General features: G+C 40.6%; 1 long non-coding RNA gene across 1 annotated transcript in view; it reads right to left on the reverse strand.

The window, feature by feature from the left end:
* Nucleotides 1-1,229: 1,229 nt before the first annotated feature.
* Nucleotides 1,230-19,773, reverse strand: part of LOC144321623 (uncharacterized) — a 40,240-nt gene continuing 21,696 nt past the window's right edge. Inside the window, exons 4-5 of the long non-coding RNA XR_013387221.1 lie at nt 2,615-2,717; nt 1,230-2,344 (exon numbers count right to left, since the gene is read on the reverse strand). This is a non-coding gene — a long non-coding RNA (uncharacterized LOC144321623). The remainder of the gene's footprint in view (nt 2,345-2,614; nt 2,718-19,773) is intronic.

The following is a 19,773-nucleotide window of genomic DNA, read 5'->3' on the forward strand; positions in this document are numbered from 1 at the left end:
AGAAGGCATTAACTCCTGCCATTGTAGAACAAAATGAGGCAGAGAAAACAAAAAACACAAAACAAAACAAAACATATCTTGTATATCTCCGAAAATTAAGTTGAGTATTTTGAAGGGAATCTAGAAGTGGAAAATATATGTAGGTTCTGTAATTATAGAATATGAAAGTCAAAAAGGAAGAATCTTAAAAATGAAGAGGTGGTAAAATATTGTAGTTAAGATGGAAAAAGAGGAAAAAAATTGGAAATTTACAGTCTGATATAAAAATGTGTTGTACTGGAAAAAGGAAGAAAAAAAATAGGAGGGGTACCCTCTGGTCCTATACACTGTAAATCCCTGGACTTCCCCTGGAGCTTTCCAGCGCTGCTGGGTGGAGAACTTGCTCTTCCCCGTCCTTCCAGCTGGTCTTCTGGGGCGGGGCCTGCTGTGCCGGTTCTCAGGTGTGTGCACCTGGGGAGATGCTCCGCCCCTGCTGTGACCCCGTGAGGCCCCGTCCCCTGGCGGCCCCGCCCCTCCCAGGCGCAGGGTGACCCAGGAGGGACAACCCCCCTGGCGGCGGCCGGGTCCCCAGCCCCGGCGTCAGCTCCCGCGGTACCGACCGCAGCTCCCCGTCCGCACTGGCCTGGATGCTCCGGGGCGGGGGGCGCGGCCCCGCACAGCTCGGGGGCGCCCGGCGGCGGCGGCAGGAGCGTCCCCGCCGTCCCGGGCCCTCCCCGCCTCCCCGCCTCCCCGCCTCCCCGTCCCGGGGGGAGCGCAGGGTCCCGGCCGTGTCCCCCGCGCCCTGGGCTCCGGGGCCTGCGCTGCTGGGGTCGCTCCCGGGGCCGCGGCTCCCGAAGGCAGCAGGGCGCAGCCCCCTCCGCCCGGAGCCCCCGCCCGCCCGGCTGCTCCCCGAGGCCCCGCCGGGCGCTCCAGCCCTTTCCCGCGCTCGGCCCGCGGGGTGTGGGGCGCCCTGCCCCGGGCGCACGTCCTGCCAGTGACCCCGGGAGGCTGGAGGCCCCACGGCCCCTCCGCGGCTCCGCCCGGGCTCCCCGCTCAGCGCCTTTCCCTCGGGAAGAATCCGGGGCGGACGTGAAGTTCCCGCTGCCCCGGGCGGGGCCTCCCTGTGCCGAGGCTTTCACCCCGGCCTCGGCCGGCTCCCCGGGCCCCCCCCACTGGATTCTTTCTTATTTCATTGTGTCCACACCTCCCTACCTTGCTAGAGGCGAAAACCCTTCCCTCTGTAGCGCTCCAGCTGTTCTCTCTTTAAGTCTCAGGCCGGATTCGTAGGTGTTCAGGATGGTTTGGAAGGTATCTAGGTGAGTTGGTGGGGCCAGGCGAGGCGGGGACCCCAATCCTCTGCCATCTCGCCCCGCCCTCTGTATTGTATGTTTTTAATATTTGTTTCCCGTCATTACGTTGAGCACAGTGCCTGACTCACTGTTGTTGATGACAGTGATACATATCTGCCAGGAGCTAGACAAGACATTTTATGTAATGAACAATCATCTAAATGTCATTTACCATGTGCCAACAATTACTCTGAGCCCTTAAAAATATTACTTTACATACATCAAGTATCTCATTTAAGCCACACAATAACTTTATGTAGAGCTCTATAACTGTCTCCATTTTATAGGTGAGAAAATCGAGGTTTGAAAAAATTGAGTAACTTTTCCAGGTGCTCATACCTATCTAATAGGTAGCCAGGTGGAGCCAGTAGGTAATCAGGGGATATTTTTGAATTACATAAAATTTCCATCTTCTGTTTGGTGATACTCCACTCCACCTTAATGGGGAATGATATTTTACCAACATCCATAGTGTGTACTTACCCTGCAGTGATTTGTCTCATCCTTCCAGCTGGCTGCATACCTATATCCTGAGCCAAGGCAGTAGTGTCAGCAGTGAAAATTTATGGAAAAGGAAGTCCTGTGGGGATTAGGGGCCTTCCTTCCACAATATTCCATTTGATGGATGCAGAGCTGCCAGAGCGAGTTAGGGCTATGTGGCTGGATCCAAAACAATAATGGCCCAATTCTTACTGACTGTTTGCAATCACTGCTTCCAAATTATATTTTGAGCAAAACAGCAGACTGTTGAAATGACCAGGAGGAATGTTGTGCTTCTCCAGAAAGATGAATCAGGTAGTGAGTAGGTACAGTAGTCCCACTATATCTGTGATTTTTGCTTTCTGCATTTCCAGTTCCCTCTGGCCATTCTAGAAGCAGTCTGGAAGCAGATGGCCCTTGTTCTAATGTATCATCAGATGGTCAGCAGTAGCTCAAAGGTACATCACAGTGCCTATGTTATTTCCCTCATTTCTTTTTATCACATAGGCATTTTATCATCTCCTATCATAAAGGAACTAGGGTGAACACAGAACAATAAGATATTTTAAGAGAGAGATCACATTCACATAACTTCTATCATAATATATTGTTATAATAGTTATATTATGAGTTACTGGTTTTTGTCCCTTACTGTACCTAATTTATAACTATAATTTTATCAGAGGTATGTTATGTATGTACAGGAAAAAACATAGGCTATGTACGGTTTGTGTATATGTATATCCATGGTTTCAGGCATCTACTTGGGTCCTTGCAGATAAGGGACAGACTACTGTATTACTCACGTTAATGCAGGTTTTATGGGGTTGTAAGATTCAATAAGACAGTTTAGCCTGATGTATCAAGAAAATCTCAGCACAGTATTTCCCAAAGAGCTTCATCTTCTTCCTGCCAGTGTGGATAAGGAGAGGGAGAAAATTCCCCTGGTCAAAACAGATGCTGCTGGGCTCCAAATTGAAGCAGTCTAAGAACACAGGAACATCTTTCATGTGGTGTAAACCCTTCCCATTCCCCCAGTAGTCAGAAGATCTTACCTTTTCATTATCCTGCAACTTGTTATTTTTTCTAAATCCTGAAGGATTTTTAGGGGAAACTTAACTGATTTTCAGAGCTCCTGTAAATAATTGCATTTGCCTCTTGCATGTACCGATTTTTAATGAGGTTAGCCTGTCCATAGTCCTTGTACTGCGTGTGTGTGCATGCGCACAGGTTGGTGGTTATATCCTAGTGCTAGCACTGATTTTGAAAGCAGTTCAAGAGCACATACTCCCCTGATCCAAAGATTGGTATTGGTCTCAGGATGAAGAAATTTCTTATAGGACACAATTTAGGGAACCAGTGAAATGCTTAGTGAACTGAATTGAACTGTGACTTGTATTGTTAAGGAACCAGGGGAGGTGGTATAAGGAGGTGGTAATGAGTACTATACTATGGAGTGAGATAAGTAAATAAACATGACATTTCTTGAGTGCTTGCCACATGCTAAGTAGTTCCCTACTTTTTTTTTTCAAATTATCTCATCCAGTTTTCATAGTAACCCTGTAAGACTACAATTATCATCCCTATTACAAGTGCTGAGCTGATATTTAAATGTTTATTTACTCAATGTCACAGGGCTTATAAGTGGCACAGCCAGAATTTGAATCCAGGCCTGTCTAACCCTAAAAGACTTACTAACTTGCTGACTGTGTTAACAGACTACCTTTCAGACACAAGGGCTCCTACATTAGCTGCAAGGTCCAGGGCAGTATTGACAGTTCCACAGTGTTCAACCTCAACAGCCACCCTCATGTTGATCCTGTTTCTGTGTTTTTAAAATTTTTCTTGATTATTTCATATGCCAAGTAACTTGACACTTCATTTGTAAATTCTGAAATAAAGTTGGCCATCGACAAAATGGAACAGCTCACACTGGGATTTTAAAAATTATTAACCATTAGGCATTTCTTGTGAACCTATTGGAGTAATATTTTGATTGAACCTAAATACTTACTAAAATATCTGGCAGTACAAATTTATCCTAGGATCAGGTTTGAGAATCACTTATTTAAATTAAAAAAAATCACAGCTTTTTTTGTTTTTCTTTCTTTCTTTTCTTTTTTTTCCCCCATAGGAAGATAAAACATTTTCCTTACACCTACTTCTTGAATTCAGGATGAGTTACTCTTCCATGAATAATATAAATAATTATTATCCTCCAGGCTCATATTATGACTAACAAAATGATGCAAGTAGGGAGTGAAGTATCTCAGCATATTGAGAACAAAGCACTAGATTAAAATATAATTTTTATATTGTTCTTCCTTTTAAAAAATACTAGATTGGCTTTTTAGACTGACAGTTGCCAGGTTATGATACAAAATGTGCTCTAATTCCTGTCTGAAGTTGGGCCATTTGACAGGAGGACAAGTGAATGCAGAGTTGGGAACTTGAGTACTAATTCCAGAGTGCCACCTACTAGCTGTTTGACTAAAGGAAGCCGTGCGTCCTCTCAGGGTCATGATGACTGTTCGTGGAATGAGAGAACTACAGGCCCTGCATTATTTCATTTAATACTCACAAGTGTTTTGAAAGGTTATGTTGGCCCCAATTTATAAAAGAGAGAACTGAAGCTTGTAGAGTTCACATACTTTTTCAGAGTTGTGTTGTAATTTGACACCTTCAAGGCAAAGTTGATGTACACAGGTCCAGAGGTCTAGCCTTGTCCTAGATGCACACGAATAATAATCTATCACAATTCAGTTGATTCTGGTCTTTCACACAGTCCTTGGGGTGTGAATTGCATGGGGGTAGATTTCAAATGAAGCTTCTTGGAGGAACCGCCTATGCAAGATGACTGCAAATGCTGTTTGGCATCATTTAAATTAGATTGGGAATGTGCTGAACAGAGGACTGACTAAAATGTTAAGGCACTGTGTTTGGGCTGTATTCGAGGACAGCTGAAATAAAAAGTGTAAAGCCAGCTGCAGAGGAAGAAGACATCAGATTGGCTGCATCAGCTGATGGCAGCTCTCCCTGGTCTCAGCTCTGCTTGGCAGCTCTCCTGTCCCACTGGGCAGCTGCAGTGAGGAGAGCTTCAATGGGCAGCCTCAGGAGAGAAAGAGCCTGCTGGGTGGCATGTTATTACTGTCAGATGGGAATCATTCCTCCAACCAGAATGAATATTTTTCTACTGATGTCATCTTTTAGCAATTAATTGTAATTGTGAATATTATTGAGATATGTGTGCTTTGTCACTCTGAACATTTGCAGACCAAGACACAGCTACCCATTTTTAATGAGTTCAGTCTGCAATGTCTATGAAGATTCAGCTCAAGAAGAAAAATGTAGAATTTTTTATCTTTCCCTGTTGGTTATAGTTTTATCTTGATCAATTCATTTGCTCATTCATTCAACAAACACTTTCTGAACGCCCACTATGTGGATTGTTTTGTATGCTTGGAATAAGCATTTGTGAACAAGACAGGCAAAGATCCTTGTTATCATAGAAATTAAATTCTATTAGTTTACATTAGTAAGTGGAAAGGGCACCAGCTTTGGAGTCAACCATTTCTGCGTTCTGAAGTTAGTCCCACCATTTCTTAGCCATGTGACCTTACCTGCCTAAGCCTTACTTTCCTCATGGGTAAAATGTAGACTATAATTCTAGCTCATAGAAATTCATGAAAGGCTCAAAATTAATAGTGGATAAAGCCATGCTTGGTCCCTGGGAAGTCCTCAGTAAATGCTACCTCCTACTTTACCCTGACTGACTTCCTTCACAACACATGACCTTACTTTTTACTCTGCACCAGGCAGTTCCACACCCAGGAATTTGTTCTGTGCTCAAAGCACAAAATTTATTCATCCTTTTCCCAGAGTTGTATTTTCAGCTACAACTGGCTAGAAACTAGCAGAAAGAAGGGTGAGTGGATGAATGTTAGCATTCCTGCAAAATTCATTTCTTGACTCCCAACCCCCAATGTGATGGTGTTAGGTGGCAGAACCTTTGAGAAGTAATTAAGGTAGGAAGAAATCATTGAAATCATGAGGTGAAACTTTTGAGAAGAATTAAGGTAGGAAGAAATCCCTCTCATGGGATCAGTGTTCTTATGGAGCAGGAAGACACTAGCACTTTCTCACTTTCATGCAATGAGGAAAGAGCATGTGAGCATACAGTGAGAAGGTGACTGTCTACAAGCTAGGAAGAGGGTCCTCACTAACAACAGAACCTGCTGCTGCCTTGATCTTGGATTTCTCAGCCTTCAGACTGTGAGAAGGAAGTGTTTGTTGTTTAAGCCATCCAGTCTATGGTACTTTTTTAATAGCAGGCAGAGCAGACTAAGAGGTAAATTTGATGCCACCTGGTGAGGTAAGATGACCATTGGTGCTGATCCATCCATTTCATTGGTTTGAGGACAGTGCCTCCTCCCGATAGTAACTTGGCATCTTAACAGGAGTTTTCACAGCCATGTCTCTCCTTCACAGGCACATTACAAAGGTGGAACTTCAAATCTGGCCCACCACAACAGGTGCTCCTAGAACAGGCCATATAAAACAGTCTTTCCTCCTGCAGAGCTCTGAATTATAGTCAAACCTTCTTTATTTTTTATTTTTTGGGGGTGGGGTGGGGAGGAGAGGGTGTGGGAAAAGAGAGAGGGAGAGACTCCCAAGCAGGCTCCATGCGCAGCATAGAGCCTGATGTGGGGCTTGATCTCACAACCCTGAGATCATGACCTTAGCTGAAATCAAGAGTCGGACACTTAACTGACTGAGCCACTCAAGTGCCCCTAACCTTCTCTTTTTGATTAAATTGTGGTTAATTATTATATTTTCCATTGGCACCAAAAATGCTGATTAACTTCCGAAATGCCATTTCTTAATATGAGTTAACATTTTTGCCTCTTGTATCTTTTTGACACTGAGTTTTTCTTTGAATTTCTATCTAATCTTGGGGTGCCTGGGTGGCTCAGTTGGTTAAGCATCTGCTTCCACTCAGATCATAATTCCAGGATCCTGGGATGGAGCCCCATATTGGGCTCCCTGCTGGAGCCCTGCAACCTGCTTCTCCTTCTTCCCCTAGTTGTGCTCTCTCTCTCTCTGTCAAATAAATAAAATAAATAAAATCTTTAAAAAATGAATTTCTGTCTAATCTAAACAGAAACTAATAATAGCTAAGAAATTTACTGATGACCTTTGATACAGCTTAATCAATGGAGGTATCAATTTCAGTTTTCACTGGATAGTTTTCAGGTGAAAGGTTGAGAGAGGAAAATCTTTTAATTGTGCTATATTTTTAATATTATATTGCTTCAAATGTAATAGGTAATACATATTCATGATAAAAAGTAGAGAATAAACAAAAATAAGGAAATAATATTCTTTGTAATCCCAAGATCCTCTGATAAGTTTCATAGTCATTTTGATAGTTATTAAAGACTGGTAATCTACTTTTATATTTGTCAACCTAGTTCATCAACCTAGGTAATCAACTTTTATATTACATCATTTTTTCTCTGTAGCTCAATTTATTTTATTCCAATTACATAACACCATCTTAATAACTTCATAGTGCTCCATTATATGCAGTACTATAACTTAATAAATCTCAATTTAAAATTTTTAAAATAAATTCCCTGCATTATACCTTTCATCTTTGTGACTTATTCATTCCATAACCAGAAGCACATGACCTACACCACCCTCCCATTCTTTACATCTTTACATTTATATGAGAATCTATGTAGCCAAATATTTTATCTCTTTCATGCTGATTTCTTTAGGCTGAATTTCTAAAGGCAAAAAGGTGGATCCCCACATACAACCAGATTCCCATTAATTCATGTATTTATTTAGCAACTATTTTTAAACACTTCTTACTTTCATACAGTAATAGACCTGGAGAATAAAATCATGTGAATGAGGTACAGAGTCCCCATCCTCACAAAGCTTATCATCTCATGAAGTTGTCCAGTTTATCTTTCTGCAAGCCAAATATAGGAGTGTCTTTCATAAAATATGAATTGGCTTCTTCCAAAATGCCTTTAAAGTGTTTCATGTACATTTGTTGAATTGCAAAATAAAAACTTGTCCACTGTTCCAAAATTGTCCTATGTGAAGATGCATGACCGAATTGCATCAATGCGTTGGGATGGCTGGTCAGAAAATGACCTTTTAGTTCTTAGAAGTGAGCATAGACTCATTAAAATTGATAAACTAATGTTTTTATGTCTTGACTTGACATGTTTTATGCCTAAAACCTTATGTGTTCCTCATTTTAGCACCTCTGGGTCTGGGTGTTTGGTGCAACCAAGTCTTGGATGTTCTGTTTGAATGTCATGGTATTTGTGTCCAAACAAATTAGTGTCCAGAATGGCTCAAATGGAAACACCTTCCCACATGGGGCAAGGGGACTGGATTAGATGGCTTTGAAATGCCTTCCAGACCTATTTTTGTCCCCTCCCGTTGTCATTTTAAAGAGAGAAAAGGGTCCTCAAAAAGCACAAAATCTGTTTGAGCTCAGATAAAAATTATTCTAAATCATTAACAAAGAAAGACATCTATCTTTCCTTAACACAAAGAGATCCCAAAATGTCATACCCAAATCTGCAACATGGACAATCTGAACCATTGAAAATCATGCATTAACTATGGTTATAAGATAGTCATCTCATCTCAACAGCTAAAAATACACTGGGACAGTCAGAAATATTGCCATTTTTTATATGCAGTGAAATAGCTTCATTTTTACTCCACAAAGAAAAAGGCTCCTTTGAACACTGAACAATATTAAATTTGCTCTTAACTCCCATTATGCCACATTCTGTCTTAAGGTCATTACTGCCAGTTCTTTGCTGGCCAGGGTGCCTCCACTGTACTAGGGTCCTCCCAGGGCCCTCCCACATTCCTCATTCTTGGTGAACTACAGCCCTTCTCACTCGGATCTATGTCCTTCATACTCTTTCAGTGTCTCCCACAGCTCTTAAACACCCCTTACTGCCCACCATGCTTATTTAATGGCTAGCTAAGCCAAAAGTGTGGGATTGAGCTAATGACAGCCTCTAGAAAGGTGACTTGTGCTGAGAGAATAGGGACTAACACATTTCTCCAACACTTTCAAGTAAGGCTTTGGGCAAAAGAAACTGACATTGGAAAGAAGAGGTGTGAAGTCAGTAACCTCAACATCAGAAGTGAAGATAGTGAGGTAGGGAGAAATGAGCCACCAAAGGATCATTTGATTTGGCAGAGTAACACAAAAGCTTATATAACAATTACTATTATGTGTTTTCCTGCTTAGGAACATTATATTTTGGAGAACTCTAAACGTCTATTTCCCTGAAATGCCCAAATCAATTTTAACTTAAATTGGAGCCATTTACTTTCAAAATACGCATGAGGCTATATTTTTCCATGAGTTTATCTAGAATTAGACCAGTCTGTTGCACACATCAGTGAGATTAAAAACCTCCTGGAGACCTTGCTGTAATGCAGAGTCCCAGGCCTTACTCTCCATTTGTCTTCATCTAGGAGGTCTGGGGTAGATCCAGATAGTCCTGATGCAGGTGCATGTAGAGATGACATGCCTGGCGCCTGGCTTTGGATATATTATGGAGAAGTATGGACTCGTGTTTGGTGAGGTGTGAGGGTTTGGAAATCATACCAAGATTTTTAGCATAGTAGACCGTAAGTTGTGTGATTTGGTGAGTCAAGTTCGGACAAAAGAAGGGAAATAAATATCCATGTTCCATGAGCTAATGGGGGAACACACCATCATGCAAGAAGGTGTAGCTTTGGTTCTGAGCCAATTAAATATCTCAGACAATTAAAAGCCTGCAGGTCTCAAGTAGATTAGATAGCACAGGCCCAAGGGTAGGGAAGTGAGTTACAGGTATTGAAAGATTTTGATGCCCAGCATGAATGCTTGGTACCTCAAATTCTTATTACAAAAGTGAGTCTGCGGGCCAAAAGATAATATATGTAAATTAAAGAGTAAAGGAATTGCCTTATTTCTGGTCCCTCTTACCCTTTCTGATCCGTTAAAGAAGGGCTCTATCACCTATAGGCTAGAGTCCCTACTTCCCCAGTCTGGTACATCAATGCATTAATAATCAGCTCTGTCTACCTGACCAACCTCCTACCTGCCCCAATTCCTCAGCACTCCCCACACACACCATCATCTAGTCCCATCAACTGCTGGAAGTCCCTCAAATACACACCCCTAGAGAGCATGCCTTCCCCTCATCCACTATACATCCATAAGAACTGTGCTCCAGAGCCACATAATCACCTCTTATACCTCTGTTCTGGAGCTGCCTCCTCTTTGAACCATTTCCTGAACTTCTCAGCCATAGCAGTGGAGTATCTGGGTTTTTCTTAATGTCCCCACAGAAGTCTAAACCCACTCTATAATGGATTTTAGAGCAAATTATTACATTAACTTGATTTACTTGTCTGTCTCCCCTTATTAGACTTGCAACCTTTCCAGGGCACAGGACAACCATGTGTGTGATGGCATTACAGAGCCTGGATATGAGCAGATATTGAATGAATATTTTTAATGTGAAATACCAAGACCATTAGTTTCTTGGGCAAACTTAAGGACAGGGAACTAGCATTTTAAAGCTTGTCTCCTTTTATAATACTTCTGTCTGGAGTGAAGCAGGATTGTGTTGGGGATGTCCCTTTACATTACCACAGTAGTCTGTGGCTTTCTCAGCTTCAGGGTCTTTTGTTGGGGTGTATTTGAATGGGCCTCTAATCTCTGTGCCCAGCATCTGTTCACCAGTCACCATGTGCTCTCAGAGGCAGAGCCTTGAGAGCTCCCCAAGTCAGATAGGGCCACAGGTGAATGCCTTTATTCTTCATTTTTCAAGATTTTTATTCTTGAGGCACCTGGGTGGCTCAGTGGTTGAGCATCTGCCTTTGGCTCAGGATGTGATCCCAAGATTCTGGGATCGAGTTCACATCGGGCTCTCCACAGGGAGCCTGCTTCTTCTGCCTATCTCTGACTCTCTCTCTGTCTCTCATGAATTTTTTTTTTTAAACCCTTCTTTTTTCTTGACCTGAAGTCATTCATTTTAACAGTCCTACATATGAAATCCTGTTATTTTGTATATTTGATAATTTATATCACTTGATCAGTTTTAGACATCTTTTTCTTTTCAATGAAGAAAATGGGATTACTCAGCAACTCTAGACTGAATTTTCTCCTGTTTTATAAATTAGTTTTTTCAGTTCTATCCAGACACAAGACTGGTCTGGCTGCTTGTCAAGAAGTAAAAGAGTGGAGTGGTAAATCCTTAATTGCCCAAACTGAACAGCCTAGAACATCTTCACCTCTGGGAAGCTCTAGGGTGGATGCCAGTTTAAGGAAAGCTGAAGACAAACAAAAAGTACCCTATTATTCTCTGGTGATAGGCTTTATTCATGAATTTACATTCAGTGATTTATTCATTCATTTTAATATTCAGTGAGTCCCTCTCTGTGTTTAGAGAACTGGAACTTGGTCTAAGGTGATGACTATTTCTGGCCTCATTGGGGAGACCTATGAGTATATAGTTACAGGGCATACAGGGTTCTGAACTTGAAGAAAGTGTGGCATTGGGCACCCTGAAGAGAAGCCAGGGAAGAAAGAACTCTGTGGGTAAAAGTGAGCCAGGGCTTCCTGGTGGGAAAAGTGCACCCAGCAGGACAGCATGCCTGTGGGTTGTGAGTAGGACAAGCCAGGAGATAAAAGGGCTGCTAAAATTCTTGGAGGACATCTTACTTGGAGACCAAAAATTCGTTGGTGTAGCCAGAGCATTGGGTACAGATATGAAGGTAGAGACAGGAGGCTCTCAAATGGGAGAACAGTCCCAGATCTAAAGGGCCTTGCCTGCCAGGTTACCACAGGTCCCCAGGGGATGAACTTGTTTTAGACTTTGCTTTCTATTGTGGCTTATCTTCCTATCAGCATGCAAATATACATCCATATACTAGACAAAAATAAAACATTAGAACAGCTGGACCATAAAAAAACATGAGACTACAATGATAATATAATGCATTTAAAATAGTACCATGCCAAACAGACTGATTTGATCCTTGTTTTCTCCCCCACTAACGTGCTTCTGCCACCTGCTTTGGAGGAAGGGCATCCTGACAGCATCCCAAGCACTATGGTTTCCCCAGACTCCCCTTGAGCGCAGCTAAAACAGAGAACATGCTTCTAATTGCCAGAGACATCTTTGTTCTCCCTACAAAGACAAGCTTCTTTTAGCCCTTTGTACCGTCATCTCAATCTATTAGACACTTTCTGTTGGGTGTGGGTTTTGCCGTGATGGGTTTCTTTAACGGGCCTCGCTGTTGCTTTTTATCTGAAAGAAAGGGCTGCAAGAATTCAATGGATTATTTATTAAACAGCCAGTCCTGCTTTGAGAGACTTTTTTTTTCTTTTGAGTGTTTAATAACGATTCTCCTCTTGGATGCTCTCTGCATAAAAGAAGTTAAACCACTGAAGAAATGATTTAACCATTTTAAAACTAATACACTTTAGAATTCTGATTTGAGATAAGGTAGAATTTTATTAACAAAGGGCAAATCTCATTTTCACCAAGTGGCGATATGTTCCTACTGGAGGACAAAACCAGAAGACAGTCTGGGAAAGTGTGATTCAGGTGATTGACAGCTCAAGGTAGAAGTAATGTAGTGCTCAATGTCCTGTTCCTGAAACCAGACTTTCCTTGCCCTCTGACCCCCTCCTTCCACCCCTCCCTGAAAACAAGTAAGACCCAGAGAAAGATATATATCCCTCATATAATAATAATAATAATAATAATAATAATATAATATCCCTCATATATGGCTTTTGGCCAGATCCTTGTGTAAATGAGCAGATAACTACATGTTATTTATTCATAATATTAGCTAACATGCATTGTGTGCAGAGATTTTGCAAAGCATCTCATAGGTGATATTACCTTTTCCTGTATAGAGCTCTGTGGGGCAGGCATAATGATTTTACTCAGGGCCCGAGGGGTTATATAGCTGTCAAGTTGTTAAACAGCTTCTAAATATCATTGTCAGCATCCAAATTCTAGTCCATCCTCAAAGCAATTGAGGGTTTTTGACAATGCTGTCACGGTCTCTTGATATTTTTATTAGTTTCCTTGATAAAATTATAGGACTTCCACCTCTAACAATCAGTCTTCAAAGGCCTGATAGTCATGGGCTTTTTTAAAAAAATATTTTATTTATTTATTTATTTATTCATTTATTTATTTATTTATTTATTTATTTATTTATTTATTCATTCATTCATTCATTCATTCATTCATTCATGAGAGACACACACAGAGAGAGAGGCAGGGGCAAAGGCAGAGGGAGAAGCAGGCTCCATGCAGGGAGCCCGATGTGGGACTTGATCCCGGGACTCCAGGATCATGCCCTGGGTGAAGGCAGGTGCTAAACCACTGAGCCACCTAGGGACCCCCTAATGATGGGCATTTTGAAAAGACAGTCCAAAGGAGCTTATTTAACATAAGACTTGAATTCCTGCTGCCACCACTACCACTAATAATGGCACCTGAAAAGTGTACGTTTTGTATAAGCCAGTACAAAGCATTGAAAATAATCATGTGTAGTCATGTAGTCAGTTAGGGCTACTAATTATAATTACTTATGATTTTATAATAGATAAAATTATGATTTTTTAAGCATTTGGTGTAAAATCAGGTCAATTTCAGGGCTTTGATGCAGAGAACTGTTTCTACCATTTTGCAGAGGATGGAGAAAAACAGGAAGAGTTTAGGAATAAGCTGCCTGGGAAATTACAGAGCGTCTTGAGAATTACAGCTCATGGAAAAAGGGAAAAAAATAGACTCAAGTCATTGTATTTTATTCACTACTGAACACACAAGTTGGTTGTTTCCAGAAAGAAAGTACTTGTTTTTCTTTAGCTGCATAGTTTCAACATCTGGATTAAAAGTGTAAAGCTGAGTCAAGTAAGTCAATCGGAGAAGGACAAACATTATATGGTTTCATTCATTTGGGGAATATAAAAAATAGTGAAAGGGAATAAAGGGGAAAGGAGAGAAAATGAGTGGGAAATATCAGTGAGGGAGACAGAACATGAGAGACTCCTAACTCTGGGAAACGAACAAAGGGTGGTGGAAGGGGAGGTGGGTGGGGGGTTGGGGACTGGGGGATGGGCACTGAGTGGAGCATTTGGTGGGATGAGCACTGGGTGTTATACTATAAGTTGGCAAATGGAACTCCAACAAAAAATATCCAAAAAAAAAAATGGATAAAGCTTTTTAATTATCTTGCAGTCAACATCTGGATGCATTTTTTTTTATGAGGTTCTGTGCAGGCAAAGACAGGTTGTGAAGACCTTTCCTGCTGTCATTTCTAGTAGGCTCATTTTCATCATGGTGAATCTATTTTAGGTGTTAAGAATAATTACAAAAGTCTTTCGCTATAATCCTGTGCTCTCTGCCCACTCCAGTATTACTCCAGTTAATGATTCAGTGTTTATTATTCCTCAAATAGAAGCTGGCTTAGACATGCCATCATTATATATGTATGTTATTACCTTCATTAGGACTGTCTTCCTGCCCCTTGAAAATGTCGGCACTTTTATGCCTCAGGGCCCTTGCACCTTCTTTTATCTCTGATGCCCTGAACATTACTTCCTTCCTCATTAACTTCAGACATCCTATCTTAGTCACAACCCCAAGCTCTCCTGTTTTTCTTTTCCCAATTTACTTCCCTCCATCGGCACTTTATACACTCTGATATACGTTTTGTCTTACATTTGTGTTCATTATCGACTTCCCCTTGCTAAATGTAAGGTCCATGAATGTAGGGACTTCTGTTGGTTTTATTCACTATTCTATCCCTAGCGTTTGAAGCTATGCCTGGCACATAGTAAGTGTTCAGCAAAATTCAGTTAAGCGTGTTATAAATAAGTGCATATTATGAACAGAAAACACAAGATGCCATATGTGCTCATTAGAATGTAGTGTCCATGGGCGCAGGAACTAAGTTTTGTTCATGAGCACTGTCTCCAGTGCCCTGATGAGGGCCTGACCCATAATAGCCTTTCATTATACCTTTATGCATTGGGTGGATGAGAACTCATTAATAAAATGATTGGGAATATTACTAGATTTTTTTTTATTATTACTAGATTTTTAAAGGGGAAGGGAAGGCAAGGGGAAAGAAGAAGGAAAGAACAAGAGAGAGAATGAGTAAGTATTGATATATTAGAGCTCACTCCTGTTTCCCATTGGTCTTACAGAGATTACGTGTAGTTTATTAGGTTAAAGGTAAAATTTCAAATAAAATTTGCAATCCCCAAGAACAGAAAATCAAATTGCAAATAAATAATACAGCTTATTGTGCAAACTCATACTGACTCCCTGTAAGCCACTTTCTATTTATGTATATATGTATGTATGTATGCATGCATGCATGCAGTCCTGGTCACTCTAAAGTGGGGGAATGTGTTTGATCTTATATCTTGTTAGTCTAATGATATTCTCTTGTCTTTTTTTTTTAATTCTTCTGTCTTTAAATATATTGGATTCATACATTACCTAACAACCACTTACTCAGCAGAGAAAATAAGAAAGGTTATTCTTGTTGTGTTTATTCTTTGTGGACCCAGAGACCAAACAGACAGTTCAGCTCCACCATCACCTAACCATCATCTACGTGGGCAGGTGCAGGGAAGGGTCAAACTATAAGATGAATTTTAATGATGAATAGGACACTGGCATTTGAAGTGCCTGTTTATTACAAAAATGGGAAAGCTTCAAAGTTATTCTCTCTGCTGGTTGGGAACCAGAGCTAAACAGAGAAAGGAAAATTGCCTTTGATTGAAGCATGTGGCCAGTAGCCACTGGCATGCTCCAAAAGCAGAAATAGACATTATAAGATAGTTTGACCCAGATCACTGTTTGACCCAGAGTTCTCTTTAAATATATTAAAGCACATTTCTTAACCTAGAACAATGTTAATAACAATATAAAATTTTAGAATTTGGAACTTAGATGCTTAGATCTTTTTTTTCTTTTTTTAATTTTTTAAATAAATTTATTTTTTATTGGTGTTCAATTTGCCAACATATAGAATAACACCCAGTGCTCATCCCGTCAAGTGCCCCCCTCAGTGCCCGTCACCCATTCATCCCCACCCCCCACTCTCCTCCCCTTCCACCACCCCTAGTTCGTTTCCCAGAGTTAGGAGTCTTTATGCTTAGATCTTTAAATAATCAAAAGTATCCCAGAGTTAGCAGTCTTTACGTTCTGTCTCCCTTTCTGATATTTCCCACACATTTCTTCTCCCTTCCCTTATTTTCCCTTTCACTATTATTATATGGTGACGGGCACTGGGTGTTATTCTGTATGTTAGTAAATTGAACACCAATAAAAAAAAAAAAAAAAAAAAAAAAATAAATAATCAAAAGTATTTAGGTGTAAGACCAAACGAGGTAGAGAACATAATAACTATAAAGAATAGTTAAATAAAGAAAAGAAGGAGATTATGGTGGCAAAATATTACGTTAGCCAGCAAATAATTCATTAGGAGAAGAAATCTTGATTAGTTCAGGAAAAATGGACAATCAGACCCACCTATGCCTACGTGGTCCCTATGGTTCATTATGTTACTGTGAAAATAATGACTAAAACTAGCTCCCAGCTCATTTCTAAGGGAGGAGTCGATTTCCTGACTCCTTGACAGCAAGCTGAGGAATATGATTTTCTTTTGTCAGTGAAATATAAGTGGAAATGGGATGCGATGCTTCCTAGCAAAAACTTTAAGAGCCCTCATGAGAATCTGCCATTTCTCTTTGCCCTCTACTGTGACGTCAGATGTCCCAGATAGGGACTGTTCTTCAGCCCAGGTCCCCAAATGAGAAGGACATGTAGTATATTCATATCCAAATTGTAGGGGCATAAATGTGAGCCCAGTGAATTAACCTTTGCTTTTATAAGCCACTGATGTTGGAAATCTTTTATTCCTGCTGCACAGCTTAACCTAAGCTGATGAAATTTTCTCTACATCTGTAGAGGATATTGAGAAAATGGTCTGGTCTTCTGAGAGGATGTTCTGAGAGGAGTGGTATTGTGACCTAGAGAACAACAGAGTTCTAGGAATTCCAAGCTTCTACAAATGTGATTCCACATCAGAATTGCCTAGGAGCTGGTGAAACCTGCAAATTCACAGGCCTCATCTCTGCATCGGCAGGCAGATCTGAATATCTGGAGAGGGGTTTATGTTTCTGCATTTTCACAGACTCCTCAGATGATTGTTGTACTAACCCAAACCTGGTAACTGCTGAGCAAGATGTTTACCTAAGACTTAAGTGTAAGAGCAGAGAGGCAGTGAATAAGAAGTTAAAGATCTTATCTCTGGAGAGCTTGAGATTGGGTCTTGATTCTGCTACTCATTAGCTTTGGGATCCTGAGCTAGTCACTTTAATTCTAGAATTTAGCTATCTCATGACTAGCATGGTTTTGATGAATAGCCATCTCCATTGCCTCCCAGACTGCTATGATAAAATAACTCAAAAAAACTTTTAACACTGAAAAAAAAACTTTTCATATCAAGATATTGGGGTCTTGTCAAGATGTGGGCTGGGAAAGGGCTTTTTTCTCATGACCCTGGGAACCTCTGAGATCGTATATTGAACTAATATGGAAATCCACAGCACAGCATTGGAAAGCAGGCCCAGCCCAGTCGAAGCTAATTCTATTTTGCTCATTTAATAATAACCAGTAGGAAAATAAGTTAGAGTTTCTTCATGTCTAAGAGATAACTTAATGTCTAGAGTCCATCAAGTTTAAGCTGTAGAACTGAGGAGATAGACACATCTTGCTATTTCGTTTAAGAATCCAGGATTCTTAGAGAAGCCAAGAAGGGAGAACCTGCCAAGTTCTACTTAAACAACTCAGTTATGGGTGGATATTGAGTTCCTCCAGGATCTTCTCCATTCCTGCTAAGATAGTAAGCACATTGATGGATCATCCATCAAGTCCTAGGAATATTTCTAAGCATTTTTACCTGAGGCTTCACAGTAATTTCAAGAGATAGGTAATTTTAGCCCACTTTTGCAGATGAAGAAACTGAACTTTAGGGAGGTAAAGTTGTCAAAGTGACCCCTCTAATAAATGACAGGGTCAGGATGTGAGCCAAGTTTCTGCCTGACTCCAGAGTTTTTGCTCTCAGTTACTATGACTACTTTCTCTCTACAAAGCAGATATAATTATTGTGGGTGAAAGGGTAAAAACGCAACAAGTGTTATTGCTTTTATAACCAGAAAAAAAATGAAAGTGATACTTGGAACCACTGAAACTCACCACTGAAACACCAAGGCATTCTATGTAGCTAGAACAAACTCAGATCTCTAGGAAAAACTGTAAAACTGCAGTAGCTCTTATATGGCCATCTTCTTACCCTACTTTAAAAAGTATTAAGTGCAGAAATGCATGGCTGTGGCATAGCTGTCTTTAGATTTGAAATGAATAATTGAAAAGAAATAAAAATCATTGTAACCTTTAAGGGTTTTTTTTTTTTTTATGTCAGAGGAATCTAGACAAAGCTCTAGTGATGAAGGAAAAGAAAAACACATCAAGTGCAGCCAGCTCTTTTTCCTGCAATTATAACCCATTTAAAATGGGCATCCTGTGTCTTCTTAAAATGCTTTCCTTGATTTACTTATCAGTATAACTCAAAATCATTCCTAAGGAAGGCATGCCAAAGAAAAAATGCCCTGACAATCAGGAGAATAAAAATACTCACAAGTATATTTTAAAGTTACACACTGTACTGAATCATGGTTAAGTGCTTTACTATCTGATTGTCTGTTATGTTCCACACCTAATACTGGGCCAGGGGAAGATGCTGCTCTGGCAGTACAAAACTGTTCATGTGCTAATACATTAAAACATAATTTATAAATATGAATTTCCTTGACATGATCTCATGCACGTCAGTTTTTGGACCATCCTCTGCCCACCAAAGTTCCAATGGCTCTCAGTCTTTAAAATCCTTGTAAAACAAAGCTAATATGCAATACGAGCTACTGTGTGGAAAAAAAGCTGTTTTATCAGAACAAATGGAGTACATAAAGAGAAGTAATAAAGCCAAGGAAGAGCTTTATAGGACTTTAAAATGAATTTAAACCCATAATAAATGGTGACAGTTTGCGTTCTTGGAAATACTTAGGAATTCATTTAACCATTTTATTAGTCACTTACTTAGGTGTATTTTAAAACATATGGAAATGGTCTTTCTTTTATTTTCCTCTCTTTCTTTTCCCCCTTCTATTCCCCTTCCTGTTTCCTTCCTTGGGTTCTTCTAGTCTTTCTTCCTTTTATTTTTACCAGTAGAAGAGGCGAAGCTTGATTATTTAGGGAAGCATTATAGCAAAGGTAAAATGCAGCTGTACAAACAATCCTTTGTTCAGACTAAATAATAAATAAAACAAATCTGTGTTCCCACTGCTGCTTTTTAAAAAAGGCCATCCCAGGCTCGTTAATCGTTCAGTCATCATTTTTTGAGTGCTTACTATGTGCTAAGCTGTAGTCATTTTTTCCCCTTATATCCCAGCCAGGAAGGAGGTATAGCTGCAGAACAGGGAGAAAAATCTATGAGGTTTTGCCTCCCTCTCAGGGTGGGGTGAGGCAGACCCTCAAGTTCAAGGCAGCTAAGGGTTCCCCTCCTTTGCATTTCATTTAGTTTCACTGTAATGCCTCTGCCAAGTTGATGTTCCTTGTCTGAACATTCCTGACCCTGAATACTGCTGGAAATTGGTAACCAGCGTACCTGGTTGGCTAAGGACTGCTGGAGAAAATTATGCCATCTGGCAGGTTGGTTCCATTGTATGTTCATGGCCTCAGCTTCAGCCAGGCCTTCGGTGTGGACTTCTTTTGGCTCATTCTGTTCCTGTATCTGCAGAAGAGGTCTAAATTTCCTTCTC

Source organism: Canis aureus, chromosome 10 (genome assembly GCF_053574225.1).
Source record: "Canis aureus isolate CA01 chromosome 10, VMU_Caureus_v.1.0, whole genome shotgun sequence".
Taxonomy (NCBI): Eukaryota; Metazoa; Chordata; class Mammalia; order Carnivora; family Canidae; genus Canis; species Canis aureus.